At 37.4% G+C, this 20,808-nt stretch overlaps 1 pseudogene; it reads left to right on the top strand.

Annotated features, from left to right (window-relative positions):
• The first annotated feature begins 14,473 nt into the window (after positions 1-14,473).
• LOC115514931 lies at positions 14,474-15,993 on the top strand (annotated as a pseudogene).
• The last annotated feature ends 4,815 nt before the right edge of the window (positions 15,994-20,808 follow it).

Genomic DNA, 20,808 nt, shown 5'->3' with positions numbered 1-20,808 from the left:
GTTTATAGCAAAAGAAGAGAAAGAGTAGCATATCATACCAGACAGGCTGTCCTGGCAGCACCATAATAAGTATGAAAAAGAAATATAATAAGAATCTAAAACTCTGTTTAAAGTTAACACAAAAATCACCATAGCAACTTCTCTCCCAGAATACTGTCATGCCTTTCGTTAAAAAATATTGATATCTCTTGGGGCACCTGGGTGGCACAGTCGGTTAAGCGTCCGACTTCAGCCAGGTCACGATCTCGTGGTCCGTGAGTTCGAGCCCCGCGTCAGGCTCTGGGCTGATGGCTCAGAGCCTGGAGCCTGTTTCCGATTCTGTGTCTCCCTCTCTCTCTGCCCCTCCCCCGTTCATGCTCTGTCTCTCTCTGTCCCAAAAATAAATTTAAAAAAAAAGTTGAAAAAAAAATTAAAAAAAAAAATATTGATATCTCGGAGGAGCCAAGATGGCCGAAGAGCATGGAAGTTTTGTGTGTGTCTCGCATCCATGAAATACAGCCAGACCAACACTAAACCATCCTATACACCTAGAAAACTGACTGGAGGATTTAACACAATAATCTGCACAAACTGAACCACAGAATTCAGCACGTACGCGGTGTATACAAGTGAACTTGGGAAGCGAGAAGGTGCAGGAAGGGAGGTGCTTTTGCAAGCGGAGAGAGGATGGAGACGGGGGTGGGGAGAATACAGGAAAAGCACCCCTCCCCAAAAGCAGCTGGAGAGAAAGTGGAAAATTGGAAACAGCCACAGGGACTAAACTAAAAAGGGAGAAAGGAGAAAGGAGAAAGGAGAGGGTTTAAATTCCATTAAGACTGTAAACAAGGGGAGAGCAAAGTCTGCAACTCAGCAGCTCCATACCTGGTGGTGCTCTGGTGGGAAGGGCGAATCCCCAGGAACAGAGTAGGGTCCGGGAGGTTCTCTGGCCACACAGGGAAAAGCGGTTCCACTGCTGGTAGGGCATTTGGTAGAGACTGTTGAAACCACCTGGTCCCAAAAGACCCTGGAAAATGGCCACATTTGCTGATGCTGGAACAAGGTTGTTAAGGGTGAAGCTTGGTGAAAGATGTGAGTTGTGATTTTCCATAATCCCTGAAACTCTGCTGCTACACTATCTTGCGAATTTTTTCCGGGGCGGGCTGGTACCTGGCCATAGTCTTGGGGCACCAGAGGCAGCAGGGTCCAGCAAGCGCTCCTGGGTGCAGCCGGCATTCGGCCATTGCTCGGTAAGACCGTCCAGCAGAGGGGCTGAACTGGTCAAAGCCGCAGTCCTTCAGAAGTAAGGGGCTGGGGAAAACAGCCGCATCTGAGACAAAACTCGGAAGAGAGGTACTGCCTAGGGCCTGGTCATGGAGAGCGAAAGAGCGGGGAGTAGACGAAAGCTGAAGACAGAGGACGGTGCGCGATTGCTGATCCAGGAGTACAGACTGACTAGTGGATGAGGCTATTTTTACCTCTCACGCGCATGCGCACACACACCTGCCAGCACCACCTCAGTAGGCTAGCAGCGCCATCTATTGGAGACCGTAGCCATTACACTGAGATCCACCCAACTGGGCCAACTTTGCTCTTCAAGAACACAAGGCTCACCACCAGCTTAGTTTATGGACTATAAAGCGTGACATAGACTGACTTCTAGGGGAAAAAGAAGCAATTTCAGTCCTACTTCAATCTGTTGGTAGGCCCATCTATTCAATTTTCTTTTCTTTTCTTTTCTTTTCTTTTCTTTTCTTTTCTCTTTTACACTTCTTTTTCTTGAATACAGAAAGAGAAAAATTCATTTTTATTTTCAATTTTTATTAAAAACATTTTTCTTTAATTTTATTACTGTATTTTTTACTTTTGTGTAAATTTTTTCAAGTTCTATTTTACTTCCATCATTTTGTTTTAGGCTACTTCAGTATATTCACCTTTTCAAATTTTCAAATGATCTCCTTTTTTTCTTTTTCCTTTTTTTCTTTTTTGTTTCTTTTCTTTTTCTTGAGTGCAGAAAGAGAAAAACTTCAGTTTTACTTTCAATTTCTATTAAAATATTTTTCTTTAATTTTTTTTACTATATTTTTTGCTCTAGTGTAAATTTTTTCAAATTCTATTTTACCTCCATCATTTTATTTTAGTCTACTACAGTGTATTCACTGTTTCCAATTTTCAAATGATTTCCTTTTTTTCTTTTTTCTCTTTTTTGTTTCTTTTCTTTTTCTTGAAGATAGAAAAAGAAAAATTCATTTTTTATTTTTAATTCTTATTAAAATATTTTTCTTTAATTTTTTCTACTATATTCTTTACTTTTGTGTATATTTTTTCAAATTCTATTTTACTCCCATCATCTCATTTTAGTCTACTTCAGTGTATTCATTTTTTCAAATTCTCAAACGATTTCTTTTTCTCCCCCACCCCCTTTTTTTCTCTAATCTGTCAAACCACTTTCAACACCCAGATGAAAACACACCTAGGATCTAGCATCATTTATTCGATTTTGTGTGTGTGTGCATGTGTGTGTGTGTGTGTGTGTGTTTAATTTTTTAATTTTAATATTTTTTAATTTTATTTTTTATTTTAATTTTTATACCTCATTAATCTCTTTTCTCCCTTCAAAATGACAAAACGAAGAAATTCACCCCAAAAGAAAGAGCATGAAGAAACGACAGCCAGGGATTTAACCAACACAGATATAAGCAAGATGTCTGAACCAGAATTTAGAATCATAATAAGAATACTAGCTGGAGTTGAAAATAGAATCCCTTTCTGCAGAGATAAAAGAAGTAAAAATTAGCCAGAATGAAATTAAAAATGCTATAACTGAGCTGCAATCACGGATGGATGCAGCCACGGCAAGGATGGATAAGGCAGAACAGAGAATCAGCAATATAGAGGAAAAACATATAGAGAATAATGAAGCAGGAAAAAAAGATGGAGATTAGGGCAAAGAGCATGATTTAAGAATTAGAGAAATCAGTGACTCATTAAAAAGGAACAACATCAGAATCATAGGGGTCCCAGAGGAGGAAGAGAGAAAGAGGGGTAGAAGGGTTATGTGAGCAAATCATAGCAGAAAACTTTCCGAACCTGGGGAAAAACACAGACATCAAAATCCAGAAAGCACAGACAACCCCCATTAAATTCAACAAAAACCGATCATCAACAAGGCATATCATAGAAATATTCACAAAATACTCAGGTAAGGAGAGAATCATGAAAGCAGCAAGGGAAAAAAAGTCCCTAACCTACAAGGGAAGACAGATCAGGTTTGCAGCAGAACTATCCACAGAAACTTGGCAGTCCAGAAAGGAGCAGCAGGATATATTCAGTGTGCTGAATCAGAAAAATATGCAGCCAACAATTCTTTATCCAGCAAGGCTGCCATTCAAAATAGAAGGAGAGATTAAAAGTTTCCCAGACAAACAAAAATTAAAGGAGTTTGTGACTGCTAAACCAGTCCTGCAAGAAATTTTAAGGGGGACTCTCTGAGGGGAGAAAAAATATATATATATCTTTTATATGTATATAAATACAAAAAGCAACAAAGATTAGGAAGGACCAGAGAACACCACCAGAAACTCCAACTCTACAAGCATCATACTGGCAATAAATTCATATCTTTCAGTACTCACTCTAAACATCAATGGACTCACGGCTCCAATGAAAAGACACAGGGTAACAGAATGGATAAAAAAACAAGCTCCATCAATATGTTGTTTACAAGAGACCCACTTTAGACCTAAAGACACCTTCAGATTGAAAATAAGAGGATGGAAAACCATCTATCATGCTGTATCAAAAGATGTAGAAGGGCATTATATCATAATCAAGGGGTCTATCCACTAAGAACCTAACAATTGTAAACATTTATGCGACAAATGTGGCAGCACCAAAATATATAAATCAATGAATCACAAACATAAAGAAACTCATCAATAGTAATACCATAATAGTAGGAGACTTCAACACCCCACTCACAGCAATGGACAGAACATCTAATCAAAAAATCAACAAGGAAACAATGGCTTTGAATGACACACTGTACCAGATGGACTTAACAGATATATTCAGAACATTTCATCCTAAAGCAGCAGAATATACACTCTTCTCCAGTGTACATGGAACGTCTCCAGAATTGACCATATACTGGGACACAAATCAGCCCTAAGTAAGTACAAAAAGATCAAGATCATACGGTGCATATTTTCAGGCAACAATGCTATGAAACTCGAAATCAACCGCAAGAAAAAAATTGGAAAGGTAACAAATACTTGGAGGCTGAAGAACATCCTACAAAAGAATGAATGGGCTAACCAAGAAGTTAAAGAGGAAATTAAAAAGTATATGGATGTCAATGAAAATGATAACACCACAACCCAAAACCTCTGGGACGCAGCAAAGGCAGTCATAAGAGGAAAGTATATAGCAATCCAGGCCTTCCTAAAGAGGGAAGAAAGATCTCAGATACACAACCTAACTTTACGCCTTAAGTAGCTGGTAAAAGAACAGCAAATAAAACCCAAAACCAGCAGAAGACAGGAAATAACAAAGATTAGAGCAGAAATTAATGCTATCAAAACCAAAAACCAAAAACAAAACAAAACAAAAAACCAGTAGAACAGATCAATGAAACCAGAAGCTGGTTCTTTGAAAGAATTAACAAAATTGATAAACCACTAGCCAGTTTGATCAAAAAGAAAAAGGAAAGGACCCAAATAAATAAAATCCAGAATGAAAGAGGAGAGATCACAACCAACACAGCAGAAATAAAAACAATAATAAGAGAATATTATGAGCAATTATATGCCAATAAAATGGGCAATCTGGAAGAATTTGACAAATTCATAGAAATGTACACACTATCAAAACTGAAACAGGAAGAAATAGAAAATTTGAATAGACCCATAACCAGTAAGGAAATCGAATTTGTAATCAAAAATCTGCCAAAAAATAAGTGTCCAGGGCCAGATGGCTTTCCAGGGGAATTCTAGCAAACACTTAAGGAAGAGTTAACACCTATTCTCTTGAAAGTGTCCAAAAAATAGAAATGGAAGGAAAACTTCCAAAATCTTTCTATGAAGCCAACATTACCTTGATTCTAAAACAAGACAGAGACCCCACTAAAAAGGAGAACTATAGACCAATTTCCCTGATGAACATGGATGCGAAAGCCCTCAGCAAGATATTAGCCAACCTCCAACAATACATTAAAAAAATTATTCACCACGACCAAGTGGGATTTATACAGGGCTGGTTCAATATCTGCAAAACAATTAACATGATTCATCACATCAATAAAAGAAAGGACAAGAACCATATGATCCTCTCAATAGATGTAGAGAAAGCATTTGACAAAATACAGCATCGTTTCTTGATAAAAACCCTCAAGAAAGTAGGCATAGAAGGAGCATACCTCAAGATCATAAAAAGCCATGTATGAACTACCCAACGCTAATATCATCCTCAATGGGGAAAAACTGAGAGCTTTCCCCCTAAGGTCAGGAACAAGACAGGGATGTCCACTCTTGCCACTGTTATTCAACATAGTATTGGAAGTCTTAGCCTCTGCAATCAGACAACACAAAGAAATAAAAGGCATCCAAATCGGCCAGGAGGAGGTCAAACTTTCACTCTTCGCAGATGACATGACACTCTATATGGAAAACCCAAAAGATTCCACCAAACAACTGCTAGAACTGATTCATGAATTCAGCAAAGTGGCAGGATATAAAATCACTGCACAGAAATCAGTTGCATTCCTATACACCAACAATGAAGCGACAGAAAGAGAAATCAAGGAATCTATCCCATTTACAGTTCCACCAAAAACCATAAAATACCTACGAATAAATCTAACCAAAGAGGTGAAAAATCTATACACTGAAAACTATAGACAGCTTATGAAAGAAATTGAAGAAGACACAAAAAAATGGAAAAAGATTCCACGTTCCTGGATAGGAAGAACAAATATTGTTAAAATGTCGATACTACCCAAAGCAATCTACATATTCAATGCAATCCCTATCAAAGTAATACCAGCATTCTTCACAGAGCTAGAACACACAATCCTAAAATTTGTATGGAACCACAAAAGACCCCGAATAGCTAAAGTGATCTTGAAAAAGAAAATCAAAGCAGGAGGCATCACAATCCCAGACTTCAAGCTATACTACAAAGCTGTAACCATCAAGACAGTACGGTACTGGCACAAGAACAAATAAATGGAACAGAATAGAGAACCCAGAAATGGACCCACAAACAGATGGCCAACTAATCTTTGACAAAGCAGGAAAGACTATCCAATGGAATAAAGACAGTCTCTTCAGCAAGGGGTGCTGGGAAAACTGGACAGCGACATGCAGAAGAATGAACCTGGACCACTCTCTTAGACTGTACACAAAAATAAACTCAAAATGGATGAAAGACAGGAAGCCATCAAAATCCTCGAGGAGAAAGAAGGCAAAAACCTCCTTGACCTTGGCCACGGCAACTTCTTACTCAACACGTCTCCAGAGGCAAGGGAAACAAAAGCAAAAATGAACTACTGGGACCTCATCAAAATAAAAACCTTCTGCACAGCGAAGGAAACAATCAACAAAACTAAGAGGCAAAAGACAGAATGGGAGAATATATTTGCAAACAACATATCAGATAAAGGGTTAGTACCCAAAATCTATAAAGAACTTATCAAACTCAACACCCAAAAAACAAAGAATCCAGTGAAGAAATGGGCAAAAGTCATGAATAGACAGTTCTCCAAAGAAGACATCCAGATGGCCAACCGACACATAAAAAAATGCTCAACATCACCCATCATCAGGGAAATACAAGTCAAAAACACAATAAGATACCACCTCACACCTGTCAGAATGGCTAACATTAAGAACACAGGCAACAACAGATGTTGGCAAGGATGCGGAGAAAGAGGATCTCTTTTGTATTGGGTGCGGCCACTCTGGAAAACAGTATGGAGCTTCCTCAAAAAACTAAAAATAATAACTACCCTACGACCCAGCAATTGCACTACTAGGTATTTATCCACGGTATACAGGTGTGCTGTTTCGAAGGGACACATGCACTCTCATGTTTATAGCAGCACTATCAACAATAGCCAAAGTATGGAAACAGCTCAAATGTCCACTAATGGATGAATGGATAAAGAAGATGTGGTATATATATACAATGGAGTATTCCTCGGCAATCAAAAAGAATGAAATCTTGCCATTTGCAACTATGTGGATGGAACTGGAGGGTATTATGCTAAGTGAAATTAGTCAGAGAAAGACAAAAATCATATGACTTCACTCATATGAGGACTTTAAGAGACAAAACAGATGAACATAAGGGAAGAGAAACACAAATAATATAAAAACAGGTAGGGGGACAAAACAGAAGAGACTCAAATATGGAGAACAAACTGAGGGTTACCAGAGGGGTTGTGGGAGGGGGGATGGGCTAAATGGGTAAAGGGCACTAAGGAATCTACTTCTGAAATCATTGTTTCACTATATGCTAACTAATTTGGATGTAAATATTTTAAAAATAAAAAAATAAAATAAAAATATATATATTTATATCTCATTTTGATTAAAAGTTTTGTAGGTATATGTGTATTTATTGTGTATATAAAAATATAATATATAAAGATCATATTTAATCATTATATTATTCAGTAATATAAAAATGGTTAACTAAATTAAGTGGCAGATGTTATTCCACAATGTGCATATAAAATATGTAATTCTATAGAAAAATGCTTATCTTATAAGTGATAAAGCAAGATACAAATATAGCATACTCCAAATATATATGTCATTTATAGATAAAGATACACAAATATATGGGGCTCCTGGATGGCTCAGTCAGTTAAGCATCCGACTTCAGCTCAGGTCATGATTTCAAGGTTCATGAGTTTGAGCCCCGCATTGGGCTCTGTGCTGACAGCTCAGAACCTGGAGCCTGCTTCAGATTCTGTGTCTCCCTCTGTCTCTGCCCCTCCCCTACTCGCGTGCACTCTCTCTCTCTCTCAAAAATAAAATAAACATTAAAATTTCTTTTAAAAAGATACACAAATAGAGGGTAAAGGCTTTTTAAAATTAATCTAGCTGTTAACAGCTATTTGTGCTATCTTGAGCAAGGAGTACTAAGAAGTAAGTGTTTTGAAATTTCTTTTCTAATTTTTTTCAACATGCATATATTATGCATGTTGATGACAATACTTTGTAAAATATGCACACAGTGAAGGAAGTCATTCTCCTCCCCCTTCCCTCCTCCACTTTCTCCTCCTCTTCTTCCTCCCTATCCTCCTTTTATTTCTTTTGATATACAGTTCTATGAGCTTTAACTCATGCAGAGATTCTGGTAACTACCATCACCAAAAGAACACAGAGCAATTCCAACACCCCAAAGAATTCCCTCTTCCTACTTCTTTGCACTCAGACTCTCTTCCTATCCCTAATCCCTGGCAGCCACTAATCTGCTCTCTGCTCCTACAGCTTTGCCTTTTCCAGAATATCAAGTAAATGGATGACACAATTTTTATTTCCATCTTAAATGTTTTCATATTGTTTCAAATTAAGAAGTGAGGTTTTCACAAAATTATTTATCTGCAAAATGATTATTTTCTAAGAAGTGATTTCTGGATTCAGGATTGCTTATTCAGTGGGCATACTTTTTAATTGTTCCATATGTATTTCAAATTGCTTTCCAGGAGTTCGGCATCAATCTTTGCCTCTACCATTAGTGTACAAGGCTGTTCAATAAGAAAATGCTTTGCTGGGCGCCTGGGTGGTTCAGTCGGTTAAGCGTCTGACTTTGGCTCAGGGAATGATCTCATGGCTTGTGAGTTCAAGCCCTCCTTTGGGCTCTGTGCTGACAGCTCAGAGCCTGGAGCCTGCTTCGGATTCTCTGTTTTCTTCTCTCTCTGCCCCTTCCCCGCTTGTGCTCTCTCTCTCTCTCTCTCTGTCTCTCTGTCTCTTCCTCTCTCTCTCTCAAAAATAAACATTAAAAAATTTTTAATAAAATGCTATCATAGACTGATGATATGATAGGTAAAAATTACATTTTATTCACCTGATATTTGGTTTTTTCATTATCAATTTGTTGGATTTCATCTAAGCATGTTTTTAGCCGTGCACATTTTCTTCTATGTCTCATTGATTTGTGTTTGCTCATGTTTTCTAGAATATTAGTGATATTTTTAATTATTAATTTGTAGAAATTCTTTAAAGAGAAGCTTTGTCTTATTTGTTGCAAAATGTTTCCCAGTTTGTCTTTCTATTTTAAGTATTGTTTTTAATCTGTTAAAGTTACATATTTTGTTAAACCTATTGCTCCGGTACTTTGTAACTTTTCCTATTGATTTTAATTGAAGGGACATCTCCCTTACCTCAACATCAGTTAAATATTCATTTATATTTTTATTTTGTAAAAAATAAAATGAAAACAAATGTAATTCTGTATTTTCTTTAATAGATCAAAAGGTAGGTTATTGGATTTCTTTTTGTTTTAGTCATTGTGCAGTTGGCTGTGTGTAGATCTATATTAGGACAGCAGATTAAATTATCTGAATCCAAATCCTCTGAAATTCACCCTCTATGCTATTCCAATTCTTAGAACTGATGAGAAATACATTGCGGTGGCCTCTGTCAGCCACTGTTAATTGTTTTCCATTTCCTCTCTTTTTCTTGCAAAAAAATTATTATTATTATTATTTTTTACACACAGGCAATGTGCTGAGGCCTAAATTATAAATCACAATTGGCTTAAGATAGTCATGACTGTACGGTTAACCATGCGACTTCGGCTCAGGTCAACGATCTCAGGGTCCATGAGTTTGAGCCCTGCGTCGGGCTCTGTGCTGACAGCTCAGAGCCTGGAGCCTGCTTCAGATTCTGTGTCTCCCTCTCTCTCTGACCCTCCCCCGTTCATGCTATGTCTCTCTCTGTCTCAAAAATAAATAAACATTAAAAAAATTTTAATAAAAAAAAAAGATAGTCATGACTGTATTAACTGATTTCCCAACTTCCCTGGTAGTAGGGTAGCTGTGTGACCCAGTTAGGGTTGCCAGATGGAGTACAAGACATCCAGTTAATTTGACTCTCAGATGAACAATGACTAATTTTTGTGTCCCAAATATTGCATTGGACATAGAGTAAAAATTAGTAATAGTTTACCTAAAATTCAAATGTAACTATAGGCCTTATATGTGTGTTTGTAAAATCTGATGCTCACCTATACCCAGTTCTGGCCAATGAAACCTAATGACAAGTCTGTTGCAAGGATTTCTGGGAAAGTTTCTGCATTTCAAATAAAGGGTCACATAGGATTGGTCTTTCCTTTTGCCTGTTCTTGAATGTATATGCAAAGTATGCAAGTGTAATGGCCATGTTGGGATGAGTGTTACCACAAAGCATTAGAAATGAAAGCCACAAAATGAGAGGACAGATTGAAAAGCTACCTGAAGCCTGGTCCCTGGCATAAGAGGCACTGGAGTCTGACTCCTGAATTTTTTCCTTTACAAGAACAATAACTCCTATTTAAAAAAAAACACTGTAAGTTGGGTTTTCTTACATTTTAAGCTGAATGAAGTCCTAATGGTTACATATTGCTTGAGGACCATTTCCTTCTATTTCTACAAGAATGCTTCACTTATAATGACAATAAATACATCCATTCATTCATTTAGCACTTACATTTTGAGCACTGACTTTATGTTTGGGAAGCACTGATTTACTAGATCACTCTCCCAACTATCTGCCAATGATTTTCCAGAATGTTGTAAAGCATAGAAAGTTGCTGGTGTTACTAACATACCTCAAATTCTTTAAAAAAAAAAGTTATTCACATGCCAGATGCAATATTTGGGTCAGGGATTAGAGAATAGGGAATTTATAGTGTATCCTCTTAACTTTTGTTCAGAAAGCTAGCATAGCTCTTGGACAAGTAAAAAATATATGTCACTGGTAATTTTCTCAATCTAACACCTTTGGTCTTCTAAGCTGTGAAAATTATTTCTAGATTCTGGGGATAGGTCATCAGGCATGGGTTTAGTAGTGTGGCTTTGTGCCACTCCCTATTTTGAGCATCATCTGACAATTGGATTTTCTCAGAAGATACTAGATAGTGCTATTCTTGGAAAATGTGACACAGTTGTCTTGTAGTCATGACTTAGTTACTATAAATTTTACATCCGTGTTGTAGCAGAAGATAATTCCTTCTAAGATTTGGCACATTTCCCCAATGTTATAGGTTTTGCATCCTCTTGTTTCCCCAACATTGAGGCTTCGAAGGAGTGTAGGAAATCATGAACCAAGCACAGCCAATCAACTTCAATCCCAATGACATAATTTTCCAAAAATAGATCTAAGTTTTAGTTTGCCTAATACTTGTAAATACTATATTTAAAATAAATTTTATAGGGGTACCTGGTTGGCTCAGTCAGCTAAGTGTCTGACTTCTGCCCAGGTCATGATCTTACGGTTTGTGAGTTGGAGCCCCGTGTCAGACATCTGCTGTCAGCAGAGCCGGCTTTGGATCCTCTGTCCCCCACCTCTCTCTCTCTGCCCCTCCCCTGCTTGTTCCCTCTCTCTCTCTCTGTCTCTCTCTCATTCTCTCAAAATAAATAAACTTAAAAACAAAACAAAAAAAATAAAAAATAAAATAAAATTTATATTAAAACTATATTGGAATGCTAACTACTCTATAAACAGTCTTTAATAACTGATAATGACTGATAAAGCTCTTTAATGACTGATAAATATTAATGGCAGATTAATATATTGATGTTTGTATCATGTTAATTACCTGACCATTCGGTTTCAGAGGAAAACTAATAATTATATGTCATATATTTGGTGACTGCAAAGTTATATTAAGCTTTTCAGTGCTCTCTCATTGAAAAAATACATCTTTTTCAAGTGAGGTTACTTAAACTTTATTCAGTTAACCGTAGTATACACAGTTTTAAAGCATAAACTATATGTGGTGCTGAATAATAGCTCCCCAAAATGTCCATGTCCTAATTCCTAGAACCTGTGAATGCTACCTTATATGGCAACAGGAACTTGGCAGATATGGTTAAGATGAAGATTTTGAGTGGGTAGATTATCCTGGATTATCCAGGTAGAACTGGTATCATCACAAGGACCTATAAGAGGGAGGCAATGGATCTAAGACACAGGAGGTGAAGTAAAAATGGAGCAGATATTTGTGGATCTGAAGATGGGGGAAAGGACCATGAGCCAAATAATGCAAGGAATGCATCCCTCAAATCTAGAAAAGACAACCAAGATGTAACATGTCATTCCTGAATTTCTACCCCTAACAAGAAGAACAACTAACAACTAGTCAATAATAGGACATCTCTGAGAGGTCCTAGAGAGTTCTAGAACACAGGGATCTGGCGGAAGCACCATCCTATAACACAGAGATCAAGGCAGACTGCATTAGAAGGGTAAGAGAAGTGGCTACATGTTGACCCTCCCCCAGGCCAGCACAGCACCATAAGGAGAGGTCTTCCCTAAGCATTTGGCTTCTCTACTGGGAAAAGAAAACCAGTTGGAACTGGGACAACCAGCACCCCATCCCCAGCAATGTGGGTCTGTCTCTTTGTGGGAAGCACCAGTCTGATCTCATCCCACTGAGATTGCAGAGTAATCTGTGGAACCTAGCCCCTGGGAATCTTATCATGATGGAGGAGGGAGGTGGGGCTTACAAGAACCAGCACTCCTATCTTGGCAGACTGATTTCATGCCTGCAGTACCCAAATGGTAATCCCAACCATCACCTTTGCTCATCTGTAGAACCAAGTCAGTGGTGCACTCTGACCAGGGAACTCGACAAGGTGAAGATCTGCTTGATTTGGATCCTCAAATGAAGAATTCAGCCAGTCCTAGAACCGGGTTGGCACACACCCTAGGAAGGAGCTGAGTCATAGCCCCACAGTTGTAGAGAGTGTCTCCCAGCCACATCTGACCAGTCTAGCCCGGTAACACTCAAGCCCAGAGAAGGGCTGGCAGAGCTGATAATTTGCAGAGCAACGCCAGTGGGCCTGTTCAAGCAAGGAACTTGGGGTGCAAGTCAGTTTGAGTTAAGACAACAAACGGCACTACCAGCCTTAGAGCTGCTTCTCACACTGTAGTAGGACAGAGAAACTAATCCATACTCCTTCCTACTACTGAATACAGCCTCCAGAGCACACAGCGTAACTGGGTAGGTGGTTTTTCTACCTAACAAAACCAGTGGCTTCACCTGATCAGGGAATTCAGCACACTCTTCTTGATGGATTCAGGTCCCCCAAACAATGAGTCCTACAGTCCCTGGGTTCCATCCTGCTGCCCTGACAGGGCAGGGAGGCTAATTCATAGTCCCATTCATAACTGAATATAGTACCTTCACTTTTTCCTTTGGTGACTGACACCTACAATCTAACCTCAGGGAAGCTATCTGAACCAAGAACAAAATTCTTGCCTAAGCAGGGTTATTCTTGTTGACTCTGAGGCCAGCTTCACTCTTGACCTTGTGTTTTAAATCTAAAAGATGACACATTCTCCTTTTAAGAGTTACCTCTTCTAAATTGAATTTCTGTCATTGGCATCCTAAGTGTCTGACAGATAAACCCACCTATAGGTGTCTTGCTACCCACCCATTTTTGCATTGTGTTTAAGCGTCCTCATACTTCATATTTTCAACACATTGTGAGAATTAAAGCATTTCTTTTCCTCAGCCTGAAATTCACGGTCTTTAAATAAGTCTTAACAATCTTGAAACATCTTAGGTACAATTTAATATTAAAATATCATGTCTAAAATAAGTGAAGTTTTCCCTATTCTTAGTTCGTAGTTGCAGTCTAACTTCTCTGCGTGCTTATAGCTGGTGATTTCCTTCAAACTTGAACTTGCAAAATGTACACTTCAGTATGCATCTTAATGCCTCTTATTACCCAGAATACATATCCTTCTTATGTTTAATCGATTCCTTTCCAAAAAAAATTTGTTTTTAATTCTTTATTAAGGGATTCCTTTGTGGGGATGCCCCGTGGGAGTGAGTGAGAAAATCCTGGGGCCGACAAGTTTGAGTCCTCATCTCCAATCTGCCAGCAAAATCAGGGGAAGAGACGCCTGCAGATGCGGGAGGGAGAAAGCTCTACCGACTAAGAAAAGAGCAAGTGGGCAGGCAGCGGCGGGGCAGAACCGAACTGTCTGCAGGGTCTATAGAGGCCGGTCCTGGTCGGCGCCGCTCACCTCAAGGCCATGGTGCAGGCGGTGCTCTGGGCGATATCCAGGTGAGGGCAGCGGCTCCGCCAGCGCCAGCGTATTCCACCCCCGAACTAGGTAGATGCCGGGTGGGGAAGAAAGGATGCTGCCGCCACTTCTCCCTGGTAGCACCCTGAGCGGCAGCAGTTGCCGCAGCAGTAGCAGCAGAAAGCACAACGCGGGCGGAGGGGGCGGCTCGAACTGCTGGTAATGTCCCCCAACAGCTGTTTCTCTGTAGCATGCGAGTTGACAAAACAACCAAAGAACAGGGCTCCCCGTTACAATCCCCATCGAGCTCTTTTTCCTTGCCATCTGGAGCTCATTTATGCGGAAACATGCCTTGCACTTGTACCTGGAGGAACTGGAGACAGTGGATTCGACCTTTAGCGGTGGTCATCTACCTGGTGTCCATAGCGGTTGCGGTTCCTCTGTGCGTGTGGGAATTACAGAAGCTGGAGGTTGGAATACATACAAAGGCTTGGTTTATTGCTGGCATTTTTTTTTTGCTGTTGACTATACCTATATCACTCTGGGTGATATTACAACATTTAGTGCATTATACACAACCTGAATTACAGAAACCAATAAAAAGGATTCTTTGGATGGTACCCATATACACTTTACATATTTCAAAGCTATGAAATATCTTTGAAATATCTCAGCATTGCAATATGTAGATACCTGCAGAGAATGTTATGAAGCTTATGTCATTTACAACTTTATGGGATTCCTTACCAATTATCTAACTAACTGGTATCCAAATAGGGTATTAATTCTTGAAGGCAAAGATCAGCAGAAACATTTCCCTCCCTTATGTTGTGGTCCACCATGGACTATGGGAAAAGTATTGCTGTTTCGGTGCAAACTGGGTGTACTGCAGTATAGAGTTATCAGACCATTCACCACCATTGTTGCTTTAATCTGTGAGCTGCTTGGTATATATGATGAAGGAAACTAGCTTTTCAAATGCTTGGACTTACTTGGTTATAATAAACAGCATGTCACAATTCTTTGCCATTTATCTTCTGCTGCTATTTTATAAAGTACTGAAGGAAGAGTTGGGTCCAATTCAACCTGTTGGCAAATTTCTTTGTTTAAAGCTGGTGGCTTTTGTTTCCTTTTGGCAAGCAGTTGTTATCGCTTTGTTGGTTAAAGTTGGCGTTATTTCTGAAAAGCATACATGGGAATGGCAAACTGTAGAAGCTGTGGCTACAGGACTCCAGGACTTTATCATCTGTATTGAGATGTTCCTTGCTACTATTGCTCATCACTACACTTTCTCATATAAACCATAGGTCCAAGAAGCAGAAGAGGGTCATGCTTTGATTCCTTTCTTGCCATGTGGGATGGTTCAGATATTAGGGATGATATTTCTGAGCAAGTAAGGCATGTTGGATGGACAGTCATGGGACATTCTAGGAAGAAGTTCTTTCCTGAGGACCAAGATCAAAATGAACATACAAGCTTGTTACCATCATCATCACAAGATGCAATTTCTGTTGCCTCTTCTGTACCACCTTCACCCATGGGTCACTACCAAGGGTTTGGACATACTGTGACTCCCCAGAGTATGCCTCCTATGGATAACATACCTGATGAAATGTATAATGACACTACAGGAGAGAAAAACGAACTTTCAGATAAATCTGTGGCCTCCCGAACAAGTGTGCAGAAGCAAACTGTGCTCCTTCTACCATGTTATTTCATCACCTCGTATCCCATTGCTCAGGATTTTGTGCTTGGGACAAGCCATAAATGATGGAAGGTTTCAACACAAAGAAGGTGAGAAAGCCAGGTACAGCTACTGAATTTAACTGAGTTTTGTATATCACAAATAATCAGTCTAAATATCCTAGACTTTGACTTGATTTCTTAACATTAGACTATCACATATTCAAATGGTAGAAAATGACTTTACTAAATGTTCCTGGTGTTGCATTGCTTTATCAAGAGGATGGACATTAAAAAAAAGTCAATGCTTCCTACCACTGCTGCATGAATAGAACGCTCTGGAATTTAGCAGAAAGTATAATTTGGAAATATGAATTAGTGGAACTTAATCATAATCATGTGCCACATATGCCTGCCTAACAATTATTTCTCTATTTCTCAACTGGATGTCTTTCAATAAATACGAATTCATCATTAAAAAAAATTTTTTATTAATACTAAGGTGTGAATAAATGACTGTCAGTTACAGGGTTATTAGTAACAGTGATAATCTTTAGATTAAAAATAATCCAAATAATAAGCATAGGTTGTTAAGTTCTAAAAGTAGAAGCTCAGGTATTAACAAAACATGGTGATTTCATGGGTTTTTAGGTTATCATTCTTGGATTTCTTAAGTCAATTATCGTGTGAAATACACAATTGAATTACGTATTGTTAGGTGTTTTGTGACAGAAGGGTCTTTAGATAAACTCAGATATCTGAAGTACTTGTAGATGATAAAAAAATCACAACTGAGTTAATATCCATGGTAATGATTTTATATTCTTGTGGTTATCTTTTTAAAATCCAATCATGTGTATGATAACCCTCAACCCTAAATCTTTAAGTGGACTGTTGGCTTTAAGACAGAAAAAAGATACCTCCCTCTTTTCTTGTCTAACTCTAATAGATAACAAAAGAAATGAGAAAGAGAAATGGAAATATGTCTTGATGACCGAAAAAATAGATATAGAACAAATATATATATGCATATATATATGCATATATATATATATATATATATATATATATATGCTTCCCATAATAGTAAAAAATAACACAGGGATGAGGATGAATGCCTAAAAGCATGCCTGCTGGTGCAGATTTCATGCAAAAGGGTTGGGATACTGGCTTTTCAAGGGTAGAGGACTACCTTAAGTGGTAAGGCCAATGATCTCTTACTTGAAAAAGAAGATTTGCTTCAAGGATGAGAACTGCTGCAGAAATTTCCCTCACATTTACTTCATACTAGGATCTTGCAAGGGAAGCTGAGAAAATCCACCATCTTTGCACCTGCATGGCAAAGTGGAAGAAACCCTGTGGGTGGGAAGCCGTTTTCAGCTAAAGAAAGCACGTGCTGGGGGCAAGATGTACTATGAATGGCTTGAAAATCAATTAAGAAATATATGTGTGTTTAAGTGTATGGAGATAACCTCTAGCAAAGCCAGGGATTATATAATATTCAGAACACTATGGAATAATGGAGAGTAAAGAGGTGGTAGAAAGTAGATGGATAGAAATTTCAACATTACTTGCAGTAGGAAATGAATAGGCACTGGTAAAAAAATAGATTAATTCCACTGAGAAAATCACAATTATAAAGGACCACAATAACATTTAGAGAGCATAAGTTTTTAAAATTAACAAAGGTAAACATACACAGTAAAGGAAACACAGACCTTATTGAGAAAGAAAATAAATAAAATATAAAATCTAAAAAAAATAACATAAATTAAGATGACAAAATTAAAACAAGCATTAATTTTATCTCCATAAATATAAATGAGGTTTGGGGCACCTAGGTGGCTCAGTCAGTTGAGTGTCAGACTTTGGCTCAGGTCATGATCTCACCGTTCATGAGTACAAACCCCACGTAGGGTTCTGTGCTGTCAGCTTAGAGCCTGGAGCCTACTTTGGATTCTGTGTCTCCCTCTCTCTCTGCTCCTCCTCTGAGCTTGCTCTGTCTCTCTGTCAAAAATAAAGACATTTATAAATAAATAAATAATAAATAAGGTTTGTTTACCTATTAAAAGAAAAAAATATGCTCACATTGATTAATCAAGTAAAACCCAACTACTTGTCATATATAGGAGATAAAAAAATAAAATAACACAGCAAGATTGAAACAAAAGAGAAGACAAAGGAAATTAAAGATTTAAAATTTCTCAGCATATTATCATATAATACATAGTTCTAAAAAAACTGAATCAAAAATACTTTATAAAATAAACACTGATCCACAATGAAAATTTTATTATCATGATCTATATACAAAGTAATTTCAGCAAAATCAAGAAGAAAAATTCATTAGTATGGGCCACTCTCAACCTATAATAGATTGAATTAGAAAGAAAAGAGCTAAATAACTTTATTACTTATATTGATCTAAATGATATAACTCAACTGAGCAAAGAAGTTACATTTTCTATGTACACATAAAACAGTCACAGTATTTGACAAAAAATGCTCAATAATTCGAAACAGTAAAAATTCTAGAAATATTATGCTTTGTTTATAATGTAATATAACAACAAATTGTTGTTGTTATAACAACAGAAAATCAGTAAGACAAGAAAAAATGAATTAATTTATATACTTCTATTACTTCTCACTTTCTATCTTTAAAACATGTTTTAACATTTAATATTTTTCAGGATAAATTATGACATGGAAGAGCAAGGTGTAATATAGTGTTTTACTTTGCATGTTTTCACATTTTATAACATAATATGCTATAGTATATTTTAAAATTATATATTTAAGTTATAATTATATACATACTCTTGTATATGCACAGCCATTTCTGAAATCATGTATTAGAATTTGTAATTTTTAGACAGTGCACTTGAGGAAATAGTAGGATGAGACTTACTTTTCTCTTAAATTTTTTATCATTTGCCTATAAAACCTATTACATATTTAACAAGAACTGAAAGGGTTTGTAAAACTGCTTTATATAGATATTCTTCTCAGTAAGTGCAAACATACATAGAAGGCATACTGCAAAGTATTAGCTGTTGTTATCTCTGTCAAGTGGGATTTTAGATAACATATATTTCTTGTTTATATTTTACCATATTTTATGTTTTAACCTAAAGTATGGATCACACTTACAATTGGAAACACCAACTATAAGCCTTTCTCCATTTTGGAAAATAATAGCAAGTCTATACTGAGATGGTGTCCCATGCTTCTGAGAAAAACTGTAAACTCTTTAGTGTAGCATTCCAGGCTCTTTACAACACCATCCCATTTCATATTCCCAGCATTAGTGCCTGCCTTATCTGCTTCACATACTTTGTATCAGGCAAAGAACTGACTCCAAATTTTCATGGTTTATTGATAACTTCATGCCGTTTTTCATGTCGTTCTTTCTGCATAGAATAAATGTTCTTTCCTTTAATAAGTCTCCACCCCTTCATTTTAAAAAGTTTATTTAAGGGCTGCCTGAGTGTCTCAGTCGGTTAAGTATCCAACTTCAGCTCAGGTCATGATCTCATGGTTCAAGAGTTCGAGCCCAGGGTCGGGCTGTGTGCTGACAGGCTCCAAGCCTGGAGCCCGCTTCAGATTCTGTGTCTCCCTCCCTCTCTGCCCCTCTCCCGCTCACGCTCTATCTCTCAAGGATAAACATTTAAAAAAAAAAAGAGTCTTTTATTAAAAAAATAAACTAAAAAATTAATTTCAATGTTACTTTAGTGATATTGGCAGGTAAAATGAATTACTACCTCCTCTGATTTCTTTGATAATGGAATTAAATGCATATATCTTATATGACACTGTGTAGCATGAATGTGTGTGTGTATGCAGGCGCGTGTGTGCGTGCACGCTTTGGGAAAGCACTGGAGGGTATGGTGAGAAGAGGAGGTAGTGGAGGAGAGATCAAGTGTCCAGTGCAAAGGAAGAGTACTACAGGAAGGGAAAGAGAGAGATGGAGGAGGGAGAGAGAGAAAATAAATGAGAAAAAGATAATAAAATTAGTTATCATTCCATCGAGCCCTCATCTCCAATATAATAAAAGAGATTTGAGTTGAGGCGGGAGATGTTCAAATTTAAACTTTTCTAACTACGAACAATTCTGCTTGCTCACATAGAAGAGATAGGTGATAACTTGATCTTCGGAAAGCATGTCTTTGTTGACGTCTATGATGGTAACTTTCCTGTGCTAAGCAGGTGTCCAAATCTAGAGATTGTTGTTAGCCATATCCTATATATGATATAAGGAGATTTGGTTCAAATGTTCAACAAAACTGTTGTTCAAGTAAGTCACAATTAATTCTGAATACTTTGATAAGAATTAGCCTAAGAACTATTTGGTAATGAGTCACCTCATTAATTTTTTTTTTCACTTTGACACCAATATTATAAGCATTAAAAAAAGATGACTTAAGCTGTGGGCTGCTTTAGACTGAATTTAGAAGAATAAAAACTTTATCCTGAATTAAGAACAGTGTATTTTTGGTCATTGGTTTTAATGCCACAGGATATATCATATGACTTCCACAGTGTTCTGATTAAAAACAGAAACAAAAACTATAGCATTTCTTTATTTATTAGTCAATAAATATTTATGTATTTATTTATTAGTCAATAACAATGTTTTTGTTTAGAATTTTTAAAGGATTTTAGTTTTGAGGTATAGTTACCATTAAATAAATAAAGTTGTACTTCTCAAAGAACTATTTTTTTTAATGAAGTTTTAGCATGTTTAGGTTATTCTGGAATTCTGAATTAATTGTTTTTTGGTAGAGTCTAACAATTTTATGACCTTGTACAAAATTTCCAACTCCTGAGCCTCAATTGCTCATGATTAAAATATTAGTACTCCCCTCATAGGGTTCTTGCTAATAATTTCAAAGTGAATAGT

Source organism: Lynx canadensis, chromosome B2 (genome assembly GCF_007474595.2).
Source record: "Lynx canadensis isolate LIC74 chromosome B2, mLynCan4.pri.v2, whole genome shotgun sequence".
Lineage (NCBI taxonomy): Eukaryota > Metazoa > Chordata > Mammalia > Carnivora > Felidae > Lynx > Lynx canadensis.
Note: the sequence above shows the minus strand (reverse complement) of the source record. Positions and strands in the feature narration are given on the sequence as shown.